The 19,342-nt window shown below is 51.9% G+C and overlaps 11 non-coding genes and 1 pseudogene across 11 annotated transcripts; all 12 read right to left on the reverse strand.

The window, feature by feature from the left end:
* Nucleotides 1–927: 927 nt before the first annotated feature.
* Nucleotides 928–1,046, reverse strand: LOC140473909 (5S ribosomal RNA). Its single transcript, XR_011958719.1, has one exon. It is a non-coding gene; the product is annotated as a 5S ribosomal RNA (ribosomal RNA).
* Nucleotides 1,047–2,577: 1,531 nt separating this feature from the next.
* On the reverse strand, nucleotides 2,578–2,696 carry LOC140475693 (5S ribosomal RNA). Its single transcript, XR_011960186.1, has one exon. It is a non-coding gene; the product is annotated as a 5S ribosomal RNA (ribosomal RNA).
* Nucleotides 2,697–4,215: 1,519 nt separating this feature from the next.
* LOC140475816 (5S ribosomal RNA) lies at nucleotides 4,216–4,334 on the reverse strand. Its single transcript, XR_011960303.1, has one exon. It is a non-coding gene; the product is annotated as a 5S ribosomal RNA (ribosomal RNA).
* Nucleotides 4,335–5,853: 1,519 nt separating this feature from the next.
* LOC140473919 (5S ribosomal RNA) lies at nucleotides 5,854–5,972 on the reverse strand. Its single transcript, XR_011958720.1, has one exon. It is a non-coding gene; the product is annotated as a 5S ribosomal RNA (ribosomal RNA).
* A 1,531-nt stretch (nucleotides 5,973–7,503) lies between these two features.
* On the reverse strand, nucleotides 7,504–7,622 carry LOC140469706 (5S ribosomal RNA). Its single transcript, XR_011956219.1, has one exon. It is a non-coding gene; the product is annotated as a 5S ribosomal RNA (ribosomal RNA).
* A 1,519-nt stretch (nucleotides 7,623–9,141) lies between these two features.
* LOC140475817 (5S ribosomal RNA) lies at nucleotides 9,142–9,260 on the reverse strand. Its single transcript, XR_011960304.1, has one exon. It is a non-coding gene; the product is annotated as a 5S ribosomal RNA (ribosomal RNA).
* A 1,511-nt stretch (nucleotides 9,261–10,771) lies between these two features.
* LOC140473930 (5S ribosomal RNA) lies at nucleotides 10,772–10,890 on the reverse strand. The gene has a single exon (XR_011958721.1). It is a non-coding gene; the product is annotated as a 5S ribosomal RNA (ribosomal RNA).
* Nucleotides 10,891–12,401: 1,511 nt separating this feature from the next.
* On the reverse strand, nucleotides 12,402–12,520 carry LOC140473941 (5S ribosomal RNA). The gene has a single exon (XR_011958726.1). It is a non-coding gene; the product is annotated as a 5S ribosomal RNA (ribosomal RNA).
* Nucleotides 12,521–14,035: 1,515 nt separating this feature from the next.
* On the reverse strand, nucleotides 14,036–14,154 carry LOC140475740 (5S ribosomal RNA). The gene has a single exon (XR_011960231.1). It is a non-coding gene; the product is annotated as a 5S ribosomal RNA (ribosomal RNA).
* A 1,511-nt stretch (nucleotides 14,155–15,665) lies between these two features.
* LOC140472124 (5S ribosomal RNA) lies at nucleotides 15,666–15,774 on the reverse strand (annotated as a pseudogene).
* Nucleotides 15,775–17,293: 1,519 nt separating this feature from the next.
* Nucleotides 17,294–17,412, reverse strand: LOC140473962 (5S ribosomal RNA). Its single transcript, XR_011958741.1, has one exon. It is a non-coding gene; the product is annotated as a 5S ribosomal RNA (ribosomal RNA).
* Nucleotides 17,413–18,923: 1,511 nt separating this feature from the next.
* LOC140475741 (5S ribosomal RNA) lies at nucleotides 18,924–19,042 on the reverse strand. The gene has a single exon (XR_011960232.1). It is a non-coding gene; the product is annotated as a 5S ribosomal RNA (ribosomal RNA).
* Between the last annotated feature and the right edge of the window lie 300 nt (nucleotides 19,043–19,342).

The following is a 19,342-nucleotide window of genomic DNA, read 5'->3' on the forward strand; positions in this document are numbered from 1 at the left end:
TTCGGTCAAGGGACAGTACAGAGAGATCTGGGGGTTCTTGTACACCACTCAATGAAGGTAAGCATGCAGGTACAGCAGGTAGTGAAGAAGGCTAATAGCATGCTGGCCTTCATAACAAGAGGGATTGAGTACAGAAGCAAAGAGGTTCTTCTGCAGGTGTACAGGGCCCTGGTGAGACCACACCTGGAGTACTGTGTGCAGTTCTGGTCTCCAAATTTGAGGAGAGACATTCTGGCTATTGAGGGAGTGCAGCGTAGGAATGGCGGGATTACCTTACACTGAAAGACTGGAGCGACTGGGCTTGTGTACCCTTGAGTTTAGCAGACTGAGAGGGGATCTGGTTGAGACATATAAGATTATCAAAGGATTGGACACTCTGGCGGCAGGAAACGTGAGTGCCGAAACAGAGGACACAGCTTAAAAATACGGGGTAGACCGTTTAGGACAGAGATGAGGAGAAACGTCTTCACCCAGAGAGTGGTGGCTGTGTGGAATGCTCTGCCCCAGAGGGCAGTGGAGGCCCAGTCTCTGGATTCATTGAAGAAAGAGTTGCACAGAGCTCTCAAGGATAGTGGAATCAAGGCTTATGGAGATAAGGCAGGAACAGGATACCGATTAAGGATGATCAGCCATGATCATATTGAATGGTGGTGCAGGCTCCAAGGGCAGAATGGCCAACTCCTGCACCTATTCTCTATTGTCCTCCTTTCCTGACTGCCAGCCGCAGACAGCGTGCAGCCCCAATCCCTTTCTTTCCCTCTTTCTTGCTGATTTTGGCAGCGCTCCGCTCTCCTCCCCTCCCTGTCTCCTGCCTGCAGGAGACTGATGCCAGGCACAGCGGCAGCAAAAATAACCTGTCGCTGCATTGCGTGCGTGGCCCAACACGAGTGCAGAGGGGTGACTTGAGCAGCCCCTGCTGGCGGAAAAAGCCTACTGCACCTGGTATTCCCAGGCGGTCTCCCATCCAAGTACTAACCAGGCCTGAGTCTGCTTAGCTTCCGAGATCAGACGAGATCGGGCGTTTTCAGACTAGTATGGCCGTAGGCGCTGGCCCCTTCCTTTTCTCCCCACTTCAAGGCGTGCTGGCCAGCCACATTTTCTTTGCTGCTCTTTCTCTTGATCCCCTTTGTTTTTTTTTTCTCTCTTTTCTCTTTGCTCTTCCTCCTCCGTGCGTGCTTCCCTCCCTCCCTCCCTCCAGCTAGCCCTTGCCCACCAGGCTCCTGTCGTCTCCCACATCCCCACACAGGCCAACTGCAAGACCTCCCCCTGCTTCATAGGGCTGCAGCCTGCATTCTCTCATCCTTCCACACTCCTCCACGCCTCCATTTCGGAATGGCAGGCAGTGACCAGTGGGGTACCGCAGGGATCAGTACTGGGACCGCAGCTTTTTACAATATATGTTCATGATATAGAAGATGCTATTAGCAATAACATTAGCAAATTTGCTGATGATACTGAGCTGGGTGGCAGGGTGAAATGTGATGAGGATGTTAGGAGATTACCGGGTGACCTGGACAAGTTAGGTGAGTGGTCAGATGCATGGCAGATGCACTTTAATGTGGATAAATGGATGCTTATCCACTTTGGTGGCAAGAACAGGAAGGCAGATTACTACCTAAATGGAATCAATTTCGGTCAAGGGACAGTACAGAGAGATCTGGGGGTTCTTGTACACCACTCAATGAAGGTAAGCATGCAGGTACAGCAGGTAGTGAAGAAGGCTAATAGCATGCTGGCCTTCATAACAAGAGGGATTGAGTACAGAAGCAAAGAGGTTCTTCTGCAGGTGTACAGGGCCCTGGTGAGACCACACCTGGAGTACTGTGTGCAGTTCTGGTCTCCAAATTTGAGGAGAGACATTCTGGCTATTGAGGGAGTGCAGCGTAGGTTGACGAGGTCAATTCCTGGAATGGCGGGATTACCTTACACTGAAAGACTGGAGCGACTGGGCTTGTGTACCCTTGAGTTTAGCAGACTGAGAGGGGATCTGGTTGAGACATATAAGATTATCAAAGGATTGGACACTCTGGCGGCAGGAAACGTGAGTGCCGAAACAGAGGACACAGCTTAAAAATACGGGGTAGACCGTTTAGGACAGAGATGAGGAGAAACGTCTTCACCCAGAGAGTGGTGGCTGTGTGGAATGCTCTGCCCCAGAGGGCAGTGGAGGCCCAGTCTCTGGATTCATTGAAGAAAGAGTTGCACAGAGCTCTCAAGGATAGTGGAATCAAGGCTTATGGAGATAAGGCAGGAGCAGGATACCGATTAAGGATGATCAGCCATGATCATATTGAATGGTGGTGCAGGCTCCAAGGGCAGAATGGCCAACTCCTGCACCTATTCTCTATTGTCCTCCTTTCCTGACTGCCAGCCGCAGACAGCGTGCAGCCCCAATCCCTTTCTTTCCCTCTTTCTTGCTGATTTTGGCAGCGCTCCGCTCTCCTCCCCTCCCTGTCTCCTGCCTGCAGGAGACTGATGCCAGGCACAGCGGCAGCAAAAATAACCTGTCGCTGCATTGCGTGCGTGGCCCAACACGAGTGCAGAGGGGTGACTTGAGCAGCCCCTGCTGGCGGAAAAAGCCTACTGCACCTGGTATTCCCAGGCGGTCTCCCACCCAAGTACTAACCAGGCCTGAGTCTGCTTAGCTTCCGAGATCAGACGAGATCGGGCGTTTTCAGACTAGTATGGCCGTAGGCGCTGGCCCCTGCCTTTTCTCCCCACTTCAAGGCGTGCTGGCCAGCCACATTTTCTTTGCTGCTCTTTCTCTTGATCCCCTTTGTTTTTTTTTTCTCTCTTTTCTCTTTGCTCTTCCTCCTCCGTGCGTGCTTCCCTCCCTCCCTCCCTCCCTCCGACCAGCTAGCCCTTGCCCACCAGGCTCCTGTCGTCTCCCACATCCCCACACAGGCCAACTGCAAGACCTCCCCCTGCTTCATAGGGCTGCAGCCTGCATTCTCTCATCCTTCCACACTCCTCCACGCCTCCATTTCGGAATGGCAGGCAGTGACCAGTGGGGTACCGCAGGGATCAGTACTGGGACCGCAGCTTTTTACAATATATGTTCATGATATAGAAGATGCTATTAGCAATAACATTAGCAAATTTGCTGATGATACTGAGCTGGGTGGCAGGGTGAAATGTGATGAGGATGTTAGGAGATTACCGGGTGACCTGGACAAGTTAGGTGAGTGGTCAGATGCATGGCAGATGCACTTTAATGTGGATAAATGGATGCTTATCCACTTTGGTGGCAAGAACAGGAAGGCAGATTACTACCTAAATGGAATCAATTTCGGTCAAGGGACAGTACAGAGAGATCTGGGGGTTCTTGTACACCACTCAATGAAGGTAAGCATGCAGGTACAGCAGGTAGTGAAGAAGGCTAATAGCATGCTGGCCTTCATAACAAGAGGGATTGAGTACAGAAGCAAAGAGGTTCTTCTGCAGGTGTACAGGGCCCTGGTGAGACCACACCTGGAGTACTGTGTGCAGTTCTGGTCTCCAAATTTGAGGAGAGACATTCTGGCTATTGAGGGAGTGCAGCGTAGGAATGGCGGGATTACCTTACACTGAAAGACTGGAGCGACTGGGCTTGTGTACCCTTGAGTTTAGCAGACTGAGAGGGGATCTGGTTGAGACATATAAGATTATCAAAGGATTGGACACTCTGGCGGCAGGAAACGTGAGTGCCGAAACAGAGGACACAGCTTAAAAATACGGGGTAGACCGTTTAGGACAGAGATGAGGAGAAACGTCTTCACCCAGAGAGTGGTGGCTGTGTGGAATGCTCTGCCCCAGAGGGCAGTGGAGGCCCAGTCTCTGGATTCATTGAAGAAAGAGTTGCACAGAGCTCTCAAGGATAGTGGAATCAAGGCTTATGGAGATAAGGCAGGAACAGGATACCGATTAAGGATGATCAGCCATGATCATATTGAATGGTGGTGCAGGCTCCAAGGGCAGAATGGCCAACTCCTGCACCTATTCTCTATTGTCCTCCTTTCCTGACTGCCAGCCGCAGACAGCGTGCAGCCCCAATCCCTTTCTTTCCCTCTTTCTTGCTGATTTTGGCAGCGCTCCGCTCTCCTCCCCTCCCTGTCTCCTGCCTGCAGGAGACTGATGCCAGGCACAGCGGCAGCAAAAATAACCTGTCGCTGCATTGCGTGCGTGGCCCAACACGAGTGCAGAGGGGTGACTTGAGCAGCCCCTGCTGGCGGAAAAAGCCTACTGCACCTGGTATTCCCAGGCGGTCTCCCACCCAAGTACTAACCAGGCCTGAGTCTGCTTAGCTTCCGAGACCAGACGAGATCGGGTGTTTTCAGACTAGTATGGCTGTAGGCGCTGGCCCCTGCCTTTTCTCCCCACTTCAAGGCGTGCTGGCCAGCCACATTTTCTTTGCTGCTCTTTCTCTTGATCCCCTTTGTTTTTTTTTTCTCTCTTTTCTCTTTGCTCTTCCTCCTCCGTGCGTGCTTCCCTCCCTCCCTCCCTCCCTCCGACCAGCTAGCCCTTGCCCACCAGGCTCCTGTCGTCTCCCACATCCCCACACAGGCCAACTGCAAGACCTCCCCCTGCTTCATAGGGCTGCAGCCTGCATTCTCTCATCCTTCCACACTCCTCCACGCCTCCATTTCGGAATGGCAGGCAATGACCAGTGGGGTACCGCAGGGATCAGTACTGGGACCGCAGCTTTTTACAATATATGTTCATGATATAGAAGATGCTATTAGCAATAACATTAGCAAATTTGCTGATGATACTGAGCTGGGTGGCAGGGTGAAATGTGATGAGGATGTTAGGAGATTACCGGGTGACCTGGACAAGTTAGGTGAGTGGTCAGATGCATGGCAGATGCACTTTAATGTGGATAAATGGATGCTTATCCACTTTGGTGGCAAGAACAGGAAGGCAGATTACTACCTAAATGGAATCAATTTCGGTCAAGGGACAGTACAGAGAGATCTGGGGGTTCTTGTACACCACTCAATGAAGGTAAGCATGCAGGTACAGCAGGTAGTGAAGAAGGCTAATAGCATGCTGGCCTTCATAACAAGAGGGATTGAGTACAGAAGCAAAGAGGTTCTTCTGCAGGTGTACAGGGCCCTGGTGAGACCACACCTGGAGTACTGTGTGCAGTTCTGGTCTCCAAATTTGAGGAGAGACATTCTGGCTATTGAGGGAGTGCAGCGTAGGAATGGCGGGATTACCTTACACTGAAAGACTGGAGCGACTGGGCTTGTGTACCCTTGAGTTTAGCAGACTGAGAGGGGATCTGGTTGAGACATATAAGATTATCAAAGGATTGGACACTCTGGCGGCAGGAAACGTGAGTGCCGAAACAGAGGACACAGCTTAAAAATACGGGGTAGACCGTTTAGGACAGAGATGAGGAGAAACGTCTTCACCCAGAGAGTGGTGGCTGTGTGGAATGCTCTGCCCCAGAGGGCAGTGGAGGCCCAGTCTCTGGATTCATTGAAGAAAGAGTTGCACAGAGCTCTCAAGGATAGTGGAATCAAGGCTTATGGAGATAAGGCAGGAACAGGATACCGATTAAGGATGATCAGCCATGATCATATTGAATGGTGGTGCAGGCTCCAAGGGCAGAATGGCCAACTCCTGCACCTATTCTCTATTGTCCTCCTTTCCTGACTGCCAGCCGCAGACAGCGTGCAGCCCCAATCCCTTTCTTTCCCTCTTTCTTGCTGATTTTGGCAGCGCTCCGCTCTCCTCCCCTCCCTGTCTCCTGCCTGCAGGAGACTGATGCCAGGCACAGCGGCAGCAAAAATAACCTGTCGCTGCATTGCGTGCGTGGCCCAACACGAGTGCAGAGGGGTGACTTGAGCAGCCCCTGCTGGCGGAAAAAGCCTACTGCACCTGGTATTCCCAGGCGGTCTCCCATCCAAGTACTAACCAGGCCTGAGTCTGCTTAGCTTCCGAGATCAGACGAGATCGGGCGTTTTCAGACTAGTATGGCCGTAGGCGCTGGCCCCTTCCTTTTCTCCCCACTTCAAGGCGTGCTGGCCAGCCACATTTTCTTTGCTGCTCTTTCTCTTGATCCCCTTTGTTTTTTTTTTCTCTCTTTTCTCTTTGCTCTTCCTCCTCCGTGCGTGCTTCCCTCCCTCCCTCCCTCCAGCTAGCCCTTGCCCACCAGGCTCCTGTCGTCTCCCACATCCCCACACAGGCCAACTGCAAGACCTCCCCCTGCTTCATAGGGCTGCAGCCTGCATTCTCTCATCCTTCCACACTCCTCCACGCCTCCATTTCGGAATGGCAGGCAGTGACCAGTGGGGTACCGCAGGGATCAGTACTGGGACCGCAGCTTTTTACAATATATGTTCATGATATAGAAGATGCTATTAGCAATAACATTAGCAAATTTGCTGATGATACTGAGCTGGGTGGCAGGGTGAAATGTGATGAGGATGTTAGGAGATTACCGGGTGACCTGGACAAGTTAGGTGAGTGGTCAGATGCATGGCAGATGCACTTTAATGTGGATAAATGGATGCTTATCCACTTTGGTGGCAAGAACAGGAAGGCAGATTACTACCTAAATGGAATCAATTTCGGTCAAGGGACAGTACAGAGAGATCTGGGGGTTCTTGTACACCACTCAATGAAGGTAAGCATGCAGGTACAGCAGGTAGTGAAGAAGGCTAATAGCATGCTGGCCTTCATAACAAGAGGGATTGAGTACAGAAGCAAAGAGGTTCTTCTGCAGGTGTACAGGGCCCTGGTGAGACCACACCTGGAGTACTGTGTGCAGTTCTGGTCTCCAAATTTGAGGAGAGACATTCTGGCTATTGAGGGAGTGCAGCGTAGGTTGACGAGGTCAATTCCTGGAATGGCGGGATTACCTTACACTGAAAGACTGGAGCGACTGGGCTTGTGTACCCTTGAGTTTAGCAGACTGAGAGGGGATCTGGTTGAGACATATAAGATTATCAAAGGATTGGACACTCTGGCGGCAGGAAACGTGAGTGCCGAAACAGAGGACACAGCTTAAAAATACGGGGTAGACCGTTTAGGACAGAGATGAGGAGAAACGTCTTCACCCAGAGAGTGGTGGCTCTGTGGAATGCTCTGCCCCAGAGGGCAGTGGAGGCCCAGTCTCTGGATTCATTGAAGAAAGAGTTGCACAGAGCTCTCAAGGATAGTGGAATCAAGGCTTATGGAGATAAGGCAGGAGCAGGATACCGATTAAGGATGATCAGCCATGATCATATTGAATGGTGGTGCAGGCTCCAAGGGCAGAATGGCCAACTCCTGCACCTATTCTCTATTGTCCTCCTTTCCTGACTGCCAGCCGCAGACAGCGTGCAGCCCCAATCCCTTTCTTTCCCTCTTTCTTGCTGATTTTGGCAGCGCTCCGCTCTCCTCCCCTCCCTGTCTCCTGCCTGCAGGAGACTGATGCCAGGCACAGCGGCAGCAAAAATAACCTGTCGCTGCATTGCGTGCGTGGCCCAACACGAGTGCAGAGGGGTGACTTGAGCAGCCCCTGCTGGCGGAAAAAGCCTACTGCACCTGGTATTCCCAGGCGGTCTCCCACCCAAGTACTAACCAGGCCTGAGTCTGCTTAGCTGCTGAGATCAGACGAGATCGGGCGTTTTCAGACTAGTATGGCCGTAGGCGCTGGCCCCTGCCTTTTCTCCCCACTTCAAGGCGTGCTGGCCAGCCACATTTTCTTTGCTGCTCTTTCTCTTGATCCCCTTTGTTTTTTTTTTCTCTCTTTTCTCTTTGCTCTTCCTCCTCCGTGCGTGCTTCCCTCCCTCCCTCCCTCCCTCCGACCAGCTAGCCCTTGCCCACCAGGCTCCTGTCGTCTCCCACATCCCCACACAGGCCAACTGCAAGACCTCCCCCTGCTTCATAGGGCTGCAGCCTGCATTCTCTCATCCTTCCACACTCCTCCACGCCTCCATTTCGGAATGGCAGGCAGTGACCAGTGGGGTACCGCAGGGATCAGTACTGGGACCGCAGCTTTTTACAATATATGTTCATGATATAGAAGATGCTATTAGCAATAACATTAGCAAATTTGCTGATGATACTGAGCTGGGTGGCAGGGTGAAATGTGATGAGGATGTTAGGAGATTACCGGGTGACCTGGACAAGTTAGGTGAGTGGTCAGATGCATGGCAGATGCACTTTAATGTGGATAAATGGATGCTTATCCACTTTGGTGGCAAGAACAGGAAGGCAGATTACTACCTAAATGGAATCAATTTCGGTCAAGGGACAGTACAGAGAGATCTGGGGGTTCTTGTACACCACTCAATGAAGGTAAGCATGCAGGTACAGCAGGTAGTGAAGAAGGCTAATAGCATGCTGGCCTTCATAACAAGAGGGATTGAGTACAGAAGCAAAGAGGTTCTTCTGCAGGTGTACAGGGCCCTGGTGAGACCACACCTGGAGTACTGTGTGCAGTTCTGGTCTCCAAATTTGAGGAGAGACATTCTGGCTATTGAGGGAGTGCAGCGTAGGAATGGCGGGATTACCTTACACTGAAAGACTGGAGCGACTGGGCTTGTGTACCCTTGAGTTTAGCAGACTGAGAGGGGATCTGGTTGAGACATATAAGATTATCAAAGGATTGGACACTCTGGCGGCAGGAAACGTGAGTGCCGAAACAGAGGACACAGCTTAAAAATACGGGGTAGACCGTTTAGGACAGAGATGAGGAGAAACGTCTTCACCCAGAGAGTGGTGGCTGTGTGGAATGCTCTGCCCCAGAGGGCAGTGGAGGCCCAGTCTCTGGATTCATTGAAGAAAGAGTTGCACAGAGCTCTCAAGGATAGTGGAATCAAGGCTTATGGAGATAAGGCAGGAACAGGATACCGATTAAGGATGATCAGCCATGATCATATTGAATGGTGGTGCAGGCTCCAAGGGCAGAATGGCCAACTCCTGCACCTATTCTCTATTGTCCTCCTTTCCTGACTGCCAGCCGCAGACAGCGTGCAGCCCCAATCCCTTTCTTTCCCTCTTTCTTGCTGATTTTGGCAGCGCTCCGCTCTCCTCCCCTCCCTGTCTCCTGCCTGCAGGAGACTGATGCCAGGCACAGCGGCAGCAAAAATAACCTGTCGCTGCATTGCGTGCGTGGCCCAACACGAGTGCAGAGGGGTGACTTGAGCAGCCCCTGCTGGCGGAAAAAGCCTACTGCACCTGGTATTCCCAGGCGGTCTCCCACCCAAGTACTAACCAGGCCTGAGTCTGCTTAGCTTCCGAGACCAGACGAGATCGGGTGTTTTCAGACTAGTATGGCTGTAGGCGCTGGCCCCTGCCTTTTCTCCCCACTTCAAGGCGTGCTGGCCAGCCACATTTTCTTTGCTGCTCTTTCTCTTGATCCCCTTTGTTTTTTTTTTCTCTCTTTTCTCTTTGCTCTTCCTCCTCCGTGCGTGCTTCCCTCCCTCCCTCCCTCCAGCTAGCCCTTGCCCACCAGGCTCCTGTCGTCTCCCACATCCCCACACAGGCCAACTGCAAGACCTCCCCCTGCTTCATAGGGCTGCAGCCTGCATTCTCTCATCCTTCCACACTCCTCCACGCCTCCATTTCGGAATGGCAGGCAGTGACCAGTGGGGTACCGCAGGGATCAGTACTGGGACCGCAGCTTTTTACAATATATGTTCATGATATAGAAGATGCTATTAGCAATAACATTAGCAAATTTGCTGATGATACTGAGCTGGGTGGCAGGGTGAAATGTGATGAGGATGTTAGGAGATTACCGGGTGACCTGGACAAGTTAGGTGAGTGGTCAGATGCATGGCAGATGCACTTTAATGTGGATAAATGGATGCTTATCCACTTTGGTGGCAAGAACAGGAAGGCAGATTACTACCTAAATGGAATCAATTTCAGTCAAGGGACAGTACAGAGAGATCTGGGGGTTCTTGTACACCACTCAATGAAGGTAAGCATGCAGGTACAGCAGGTAGTGAAGAAGGCTAATAGCATGCTGGCCTTCATAACAAGAGGGATTGAGTACAGAAGCAAAGAGGTTCTTCTGCAGGTGTACAGGGCCCTGGTGAGACCACACCTGGAGTACTGTGTGCAGTTCTGGTCTCCAAATTTGAGGAGAGACATTCTGGCTATTGAGGGAGTGCAGCGTAGGAATGGCGGGATTACCTTACACTGAAAGACTGGAGCGACTGGGCTTGTGTACCCTTGAGTTTAGCAGACTGAGAGGGGATCTGGTTGAGACATATAAGATTATCAAAGGATTGGACACTCTGGCGGCAGGAAACGTGAGTGCCGAAACAGAGGACACAGCTTAAAAATACGGGGTAGACCGTTTAGGACAGAGATGAGGAGAAACGTCTTCACCCAGAGAGTGGTGGCTGTGTGGAATGCTCTGCCCCAGAGGGCAGTGGAGGCCCAGTCTCTGGATTCATTGAAGAAAGAGTTGCACAGAGCTCTCAAGGATAGTGGAATCAAGGCTTATGGAGATAAGGCAGGAACAGGATACCGATTAAGGATGATCAGCCATGATCATATTGAATGGTGGTGCAGGCTCCAAGGGCAGAATGGCCAACTCCTGCACCTATTCTCTATTGTCCTCCTTTCCTGACTGCCAGCCGCAGACAGCGTGCAGCCCCAATCCCTTTCTTTCCCTCTTTCTTGCTGATTTTGGCAGCGCTCCGCTCTCCTCCCCTCCCTGTCTCCTGCCTGCAGGAGACTGATGCCAGGCACAGCGGCAGCAAAAATAACCTGTCGCTGCATTGCGTGCGTGGCCCAACACGAGTGCAGAGGGGTGACTTGAGCAGCCCCTGCTGGCGGAAAAAGCCTACTGCACCTGGTATTCCCAGGCGGTCTCCCATCCAAGTACTAACCAGGCCTGAGTCTGCTTAGCTTCCGAGATCAGACGAGATCGGGCGTTTTCAGACTAGTATGGCCGTAGGCGCTGGCCCCTGCCTTTTCTCCCCACTTCAAGGCGTGCTGGCCAGCCACATTTTCTTTGCTGCTCTTTCTCTTGATCCCCTTTGTTTTTTTTTTCTCTCTTTTCTCTTTGCTCTTCCTCCTCCGTGCGTGCTTCCCTCCCTCCCTCCCTCCAGCTAGCCCTTGCCCACCAGGCTCCTGTCGTCTCCCACATCCCCACACAGGCCAACTGCAAGACCTCCCCCTGCTTCATAGGGCTGCAGCCTGCATTCTCTCATCCTTCCACACTCCTCCACGCCTCCATTTCGGAATGGCAGGCAGTGACCAGTGGGGTACCGCAGGGATCAGTACTGGGACCGCAGCTTTTTACAATATATGTTCATGATATAGAAGATGCTATTAGCAATAACATTAGCAAATTTGCTGATGATACTGAGCTGGGTGGCAGGGTGAAATGTGATGAGGATGTTAGGAGATTACCGGGTGACCTGGACAAGTTAGGTGAGTGGTCAGATGCATGGCAGATGCACTTTAATGTGGATAAATGGATGCTTATCCACTTTGGTGGCAAGAACAGGAAGGCAGATTACTACCTAAATGGAATCAATTTCGGTCAAGGGACAGTACAGAGAGATCTGGGGGTTCTTGTACACCACTCAATGAAGGTAAGCATGCAGGTACAGCAGGTAGTGAAGAAGGCTAATAGCATGCTGGCCTTCATAACAAGAGGGATTGAGTACAGAAGCAAAGAGGTTCTTCTGCAGGTGTACAGGGCCCTGGTGAGACCACACCTGGAGTACTGTGTGCAGTTCTGGTCTCCAAATTTGAGGAGAGACATTCTGGCTATTGAGGGAGTGCAGCGTAGGAATGGCGGGATTACCTTACACTGAAAGACTGGAGCGACTGGGCTTGTGTACCCTTGAGTTTAGCAGACTGAGAGGGGATCTGGTTGAGACATATAAGATTATCAAAGGATTGGACACTCTGGCGGCAGGAAACGTGAGTGCCGAAACAGAGGACACAGCTTAAAAATACGGGGTAGACCGTTTAGGACAGAGATGAGGAGAAACGTCTTCACCCAGAGAGTGGTGGCTGTGTGGAATGCTCTGCCCCAGAGGGCAGTGGAGGCCCAGTCTCTGGATTCATTGAAGAAAGAGTTGCACAGAGCTCTCAAGGATAGTGGAATCAAGGCTTATGGAGATAAGGCAGGAACAGGATACCGATTAAGGATGATCAGCCATGATCATATTGAATGGTGGTGCAGGCTCCAAGGGCAGAATGGCCAACTCCTGCACCTATTCTCTATTGTCCTCCTTTCCTGACTGCCAGCCGCAGACAGCGTGCAGCCCCAATCCCTTTCTTTCCCTCTTTCTTGCTGATTTTGGCAGCGCTCCGCTCTCCTCCCCTCCCTGTCTCCTGCCTGCAGGAGACTGATGCCAGGCACAGCGGCAGCAAAAATAACCTGTCGCTGCATTGCGTGCGTGGCCCAACACGAGTGCAGAGGGGTGACTTGAGCAGCCCCTGCTGGCGGAAAAAGCCTACTGCACCTGGTATTCCCAGGCGGTCTCCCATCCAAGTACTAACCAGGCCTGAGTCTGCTTAGCTTCCGAGATCAGACGAGATCGGGCGTTTTCAGACTAGTATGGCCGTAGGCGCTGGCCCCTGCCTTTTCTCCCCACTTCAAGGCGTGCTGGCCAGCCACATTTTCTTTGCTGCTCTTTCTCTTGATCCCCTTTGTTTTTTTTTTCTCTCTTTTCTCTTTGCTCTTCCTCCTCCGTGCGTGCTTCCCTCCCTCCCTCCCTCCGACCAGCTAGCCCTTGCCCACCAGGCTCCTGTCGTCTCCCACATCCCCACACAGGCCAACTGCAAGACCTCCCCCTGCTTCATAGGGCTGCAGCCTGCATTCTCTCATCCTTCCACACTCCTCCACGCCTCCATTTCGGAATGGCAGGCAGTGACCAGTGGGGTACCGCAGGGATCAGTACTGGGACCGCAGCTTTTTACAATATATGTTCATGATATAGAAGATGCTATTAGCAATAACATTAGCAAATTTGCTGATGATACTGAGCTGGGTGGCAGGGTGAAATGTGATGAGGATGTTAGGAGATTACCGGGTGACCTGGACAAGTTAGGTGAGTGGTCAGATGCATGGCAGATGCACTTTAATGTGGATAAATGGATGCTTATCCACTTTGGTGGCAAGAACAGGAAGGCAGATTACTACCTAAATGGAATCAATTTCGGTCAAGGGACAGTACAGAGAGATCTGGGGGTTCTTGTACACCACTCAATGAAGGTAAGCATGCAGGTACAGCAGGTAGTGAAGAAGGCTAATAGCATGCTGGCCTTCATAACAAGAGGGATTGAGTACAGAAGCAAAGAGGTTCTTCTGCAGGTGTACAGGGCCCTGGTGAGACCACACCTGGAGTACTGTGTGCAGTTCTGGTCTCCAAATTTGAGGAGAGACATTCTGGCTATTGAGGGAGTGCAGCGTAGGAATGGCGGGATTACCTTACACTGAAAGACTGGAGCGACTGGGCTTGTGTACCCTTGAGTTTAGCAGACTGAGAGGGGATCTGGTTGAGACATATAAGATTATCAAAGGATTGGACACTCTGGCGGCAGGAAACGTGAGTGCCGAAACAGAGGACACAGCTTAAAAATACGGGGTAGACCGTTTAGGACAGAGATGAGGAGAAACGTCTTCACCCAGAGAGTGGTGGCTGTGTGGAATGCTCTGCCCCAGAGGGCAGTGGAGGCCCAGTCTCTGGATTCATTGAAGAAAGAGTTGCACAGAGCTCTCAAGGATAGTGGAATCAAGGCTTATGGAGATAAGGCAGGAACAGGATACCGATTAAGGATGATCAGCCATGATCATATTGAATGGTGGTGCAGGCTCCAAGGGCAGAATGGCCAACTCCTGCACCTATTCTCTATTGTCCTCCTTTCCTGACTGCCAGCCGCAGACAGCGTGCAGCCCCAATCCCTTTCTTTCCCTCTTTCTTGCTGATTTTGGCAGCGCTCCGCTCTCCTCCCCTCCCTGTCTCCTGCCTGCAGGAGACTGATGCCAGGCACAGCGGCAGCAAAAATAACCTGTCGCTGCATTGCGTGCGTGGCCCAACACGAGTGCAGAGGGGTGACTTGAGCAGCCCCTGCTGGCGGAAAAAGCCTACTGCACCCGGTATTCCCAGGCGGTCTCCCATCCAAGTACTAACCAGGCCTGAGTCTGCTTAGCTTCCGAGATCAGACGAGATCGGGCGTTTTCAGACTAGTATGGCCGTAGGCGCTGGCCCCTTCCTTTTCTCCCCACTTCAAGGCGTGCTGGCCAGCCACATTTTCTTTGCTGCTCTTTCTCTTGATCCCCTTTGTTTTTTTTTTCTCTCTTTTCTCTTTGCTCTTCCTCCTCCGTGCGTGCTTCCCTCCCTCCCTCCCTCCAGCTAGCCCTTGCCCACCAGGCTCCTGTCGTCTCCCACATCCCCACACAGGCCAACTGCAAGACCTCCCCCTGCTTCATAGGGCTGCAGCCTGCATTCTCTCATCCTTCCACACTCCTCCACGCCTCCATTTCGGAATGGCAGGCAGTGACCAGTGGGGTACCGCAGGGATCAGTACTGGGACCGCAGCTTTTTACAATATATGTTCATGATATAGAAGATGCTATTAGCAATAACATTAGCAAATTTGCTGATGATACTGAGCTGGGTGGCAGGGTGAAATGTGATGAGGATGTTAGGAGATTACCGGGTGACCTGGACAAGTTAGGTGAGTGGTCAGATGCATGGCAGATGCACTTTAATGTGGATAAATGGATGCTTATCCACTTTGGTGGCAAGAACAGGAAGGCAGATTACTACCTAAATGGAATCAATTTCGGTCAAGGGACAGTACAGAGAGATCTGGGGGTTCTTGTACACCACTCAATGAAGGTAAGCATGCAGGTACAGCAGGTAGTGAAGAAGGCTAATAGCATGCTGGCCTTCATAACAAGAGGGATTGAGTACAGAAGCAAAGAGGTTCTTCTGCAGGTGTACAGGGCCCTGGTGAGACCACACCTGGAGTACTGTGTGCAGTTCTGGTCTCCAAATTTGAGGAGAGACATTCTGGCTATTGAGGGAGTGCAGCGTAGGAATGGCGGGATTACCTTACACTGAAAGACTGGAGCGACTGGGCTTGTGTACCCTTGAGTTTAGCAGACTGAGAGGGGATCTGGTTGAGACATATAAGATTATCAAAGGATTGGACACTCTGGCGGCAGGAAACGTGAGTGCCGAAACAGAGGACACAGCTTAAAAATACGGGGTAGACCGTTTAGGACAGAGATGAGGAGAAACGTCTTCACCCAGAGAGTGGTGGCTGTGTGGAATGCTCTGCCCCAGAGGGCAGTGGAGGCCCAGTCTCTGGATTCATTGAAGAAAGAGTTGCACAGAGCTCTCAAGGATAGTGGAATCAAGGCTTATGGAGATAAGGCAGGAACAGGATACCGATTAAGGATGATCAGCCATGATCATATTGGATGGTGGTGCAGGCTCCAAGGGCAGAATGGCCAACTCCTGCACCTATTCTCTATTGTCCTCCTTTCCTGACTGCCAGCCGCAGACAGCGTGCAGCCCCAATCCCTTTCTTTCCCTCTTTCTTGCTGATTTTGGCAGCGCTCCGCTCTCCTCCCCTCCCTGTCTCCTGCCTGCAGGAGACTGATGCCAGGCACAGCGGCAGCAAAAATAACCTGTCGCTGCATTGCGTGCGTGGCCCAACACGAGTGCAGAGGGGTGACTTGAGCAGCCCCTGCTGGCGGAAAAAGCCTACTGCACCTGGTATTCCCAGGCGGTCTCCCATCCAAGTACTAACCAGGCCTGAGTCTGCTTAGCTTCCGAGATCAGACGTTTTCAGACTAGTATGGCCGTAGGCGCTGGCCCCTGCCTTTTCTCCCCACTTCAAGGCGTGCTGGCCAGCCACATTTTCTTTGCTGCTCTTTCTCTTGATCCCCTTTGTTTTTTTTTTCTCTCTTTTCTCTTTGCTCTTCCTCCTCCGTGCGTGCTTCCCTCCCTCCCTCCCTCCCTCCGACCAGCTAGCCCTTGCCCACCAGGCTCCTGTCGTCTCCCACATCCCCACACAGGCCAACTGCAAGACCTCCCCCTGCTTCATAGGGCTGCAGCCTGCATTCTCTCATCCTTCCACACTCCTCCACGCCTCCATTTCGGAATGGCAGGCAGTGACCAGTGGGGTACCGCAGGGATCAGTACTGGGACCGCAGCTTTTTACAATATATGTTCATGATATAGAAGATGCTATTAGCAATAACATTAGCAAATTTGCTGATGATACTGAGCTGGGTGGCAGGGTGAAATGTGATGAGGATGTTAGGAGATTACCGGGTGACCTGGACAAGTTAGGTGAGTGGTCAGATGCATGGCAGATGCACTTTAATGTGGATAAATGGATGCTTATCCACTTTGGTGGCAAGAACAGGAAGGCAGATTACTACCTAAATGGAATCAATTTCGGTCAAGGGACAGTACAGAGAGATCTGGGGGTTCTTGTACACCACTCAATGAAGGTAAGCATGCAGGTACAGCAGGTAGTGAAGAAGGCTAATAGCATGCTGGCCTTCATAACAAGAGGGATTGAGTACAGAAGCAAAGAGGTTCTTCTGCAGGTGTACAGGGCCCTGGTGAGACCACACCTGGAGTACTGTGTGCAGTTCTGGTCTCCAAATTTGAGGAGAGACATTCTGGCTATTGAGGGAGTGCAGCGTAGGAATGGCGGGATTACCTTACACTGAAAGACTGGAGCGACTGGGCTTGTGTACCCTTGAGTTTAGCAGACTGAGAGGGGATCTGGTTGAGACATATAAGATTATCAAAGGATTGGACACTCTGGCGGCAGGAAACGTGAGTGCCGAAACAGAGGACACAGCTTAAAAATACGGGGTAGACCGTTTAGGACAGAGATGAGGAGAAACGTCTTCACCCAGAGAGTGGTGGCTGTGTGGAATGCTCTGCCCCAGAGGGCAGTGGAGGCCCAGTCTCTGGATTCATTGAAGAAAGAGTTGCACAGAGCTCTCAAGGATAGTGGAATCAAGGCTTATGGAGATAAGGCAGGAACAGGATACCGATTAAGGATGATCAGCCATGATCATATTGAATGGTGGTGCAGGCTCCAAGGGCAGAATGGCCAACTCCTGCACCTATTCTCTATTGTCCTCCTTTCCTGACTGCCAGCCGCAGACAGCGTGCAGCCCCAATCCCTTTCTTTCCCTCTTTCTTGCTGATTTTGGCAGCGCTCCGCTCTCCTCCCCTCCCTGTCTCCTGCCTGCAGGAGACTGATGCCAGGCACAGCGGCAGCAAAAATAACCTGTCGCTGCATTGCGTGCGTGGCCCAACACGAGTGCAGAGGGGTGACTTGAGCAGCCCCTGCTGGCGGAAAAAGCCTACTGCACCTGGTATTCCCAGGCGGTCTCCCATCCAAGTACTAACCAGGCCTGAGTCTGCTTAGCTTCCGAGATCAGACGAGATCGGGCGTTTTCAGACTAGTATGGCCGTAGGCGCTGGCCCCTGCCTTTTCTCCCCACTTCAAGGCGTGCTGGCCAGCCACATTTTCTTTGCTGCTCTTTCTCTTGATCCCCTTTGTTTTTTTTTTCTCTCTTTTCTCTTTGCTCTTCCTCCTCCGTGCGTGCTTCCCTCCCTCCCTCCCTCCAGCTAGCCCTTGCCCACCAGGCTCCTGTCGTCTCCCACATCCCCACACAGGCCAACTGCAAGACCTCCCCCTGCTTCATAGGGCTGCAGCCTGCATTCTCTCATCCTTCCACACTCCTCCACGCCTCCATTTCGGAATGGCAGGCAGTGACCAGTGGGGTACCGCAGGGATCAGTACTGGGACCGCAGCTTTTTACAATATATGTTCATGATATAGAAGATGCTATTAGCAATAACATTAGCAAATTTGCTGATGATACTGAGCTGGGTGGCAGGGTGAAATGTGATGAGGATGTTAGGAGATTACCGGGTGACCTGGACAAGTTAGGTGAGTGGTCAGATGCATGGCAGATGCACTTTAATGTGGATAAATGGATGCTTATCCACTTTGGTGGCAAGAACAGGAAGGCAGATTACTACCTAAATGGAATCAATTTCGGTCAAGGGACAGTACAGAGAGATCTGGGGGTTCTTGTACACCACTCAATGAAGGTAAGCATGCAGGTACAGCAGGTAGTGAAGAAGGCTAATAGCATGCTGGCCTTCATAACAAGAGGGATTGAGTACAGAAGCAAAGAGGTTCTTCTGCAGGTGTACAGGGCCCTGGTGAGACCACACCTGGAGTACTGTGTGCAGTTCTGGTCTCCAAATTTGAGGAGAGACATTCTGGCTATTGAGGGAGTGCAGCGTAGGAATGGCGGGATTACCTTACACTGAAAGACTGGAGCGACTGGGCTTGTGTACCCTTGAGTTTAGCAGACTGAGAGGGGATCTGGTTGAGACATATAAGATTATCAAAGGATTGGACACTCTGGCGGCAGGAAACGTGAGTGCCGAAACAGAGGACACAGCTTAAAAATACGGGATAGACCGTTTAGGACAGAGATGAGGAGAAACGTCTTCAACCAGAGAGTGGTGGCTGTGTGGAATGCTCTGCCCCAGAGGGCAGTGGAGGCCCAGTCTCTGGATTCATTGAAGAAAGAGTTGCACAGAGCTCTCAAGGATAGTGGAATCAAGGCTTATGGAGATAAGGCAGGAACAGGATACCGATTAAGGATGATCAGCCATGATCATATTGAATGGTGGTGCAGGCTCCAAGGGCAGAATGGCCAACTCCTGCACCTATTCTCTATTGTCCTCCTTTCCTGACTGCCAGCCGCAGACAGCGTGCAGCCCCAATCCCTTTCTTTCCCTCTTTCTTGCTGATTTTGGCAGCGCTCCGCTCTCCTCCCCTCCCTGTCTCCTGCCTGCAGGAGACTGATGCCAGGCACAGCGGCAGCAAAAATAACCTGTCGCTGCATTGCGTGCGTGGCCCAACACGAGTGCAGAGGGGTGACTTGAGCAGCCCCTGCTGGCGGAAAAAGCCTACTGCACCCGGTATTCCCAGGCGGTCTCCCATCCAAGTACTAACCAGGCCTGAGTCTGCTTAGCTTCCGAGATCAGACGAGATCGGGCGTTTTCAGACTAGTATGGCCGTAGGCGCTGGCCCCTTCCTTTTCTCCCCACTTCAAGGCGTGCTGGCCAGCCACATTTTCTTTGCTGCTCTTTCTCTTGATCCCCTTTGTTTTTTTTTTCTCTCTTTTCTCTTTGCTCTTCCTCCTCCGTGCGTGCTTCCCTCCCTCCCTCCCTCCAGCTAGCCCTTGCCCACCAGGCTCCTGTCGTCTCCCACATCCCCACACAGGCCAACTGCAAGACCTACCCCTGCTTCATCGGGCTGCAGCCTGCATTCTCTCATCCTTCCACACTCCTCCACGCCTCCATTTCGGAATGGCAGGCAGTGA

This window comes from Chiloscyllium punctatum, chromosome 3 (assembly GCF_047496795.1).
Source record: "Chiloscyllium punctatum isolate Juve2018m chromosome 3, sChiPun1.3, whole genome shotgun sequence".
Classification (NCBI taxonomy): domain Eukaryota; kingdom Metazoa; phylum Chordata; class Chondrichthyes; order Orectolobiformes; family Hemiscylliidae; genus Chiloscyllium; species Chiloscyllium punctatum.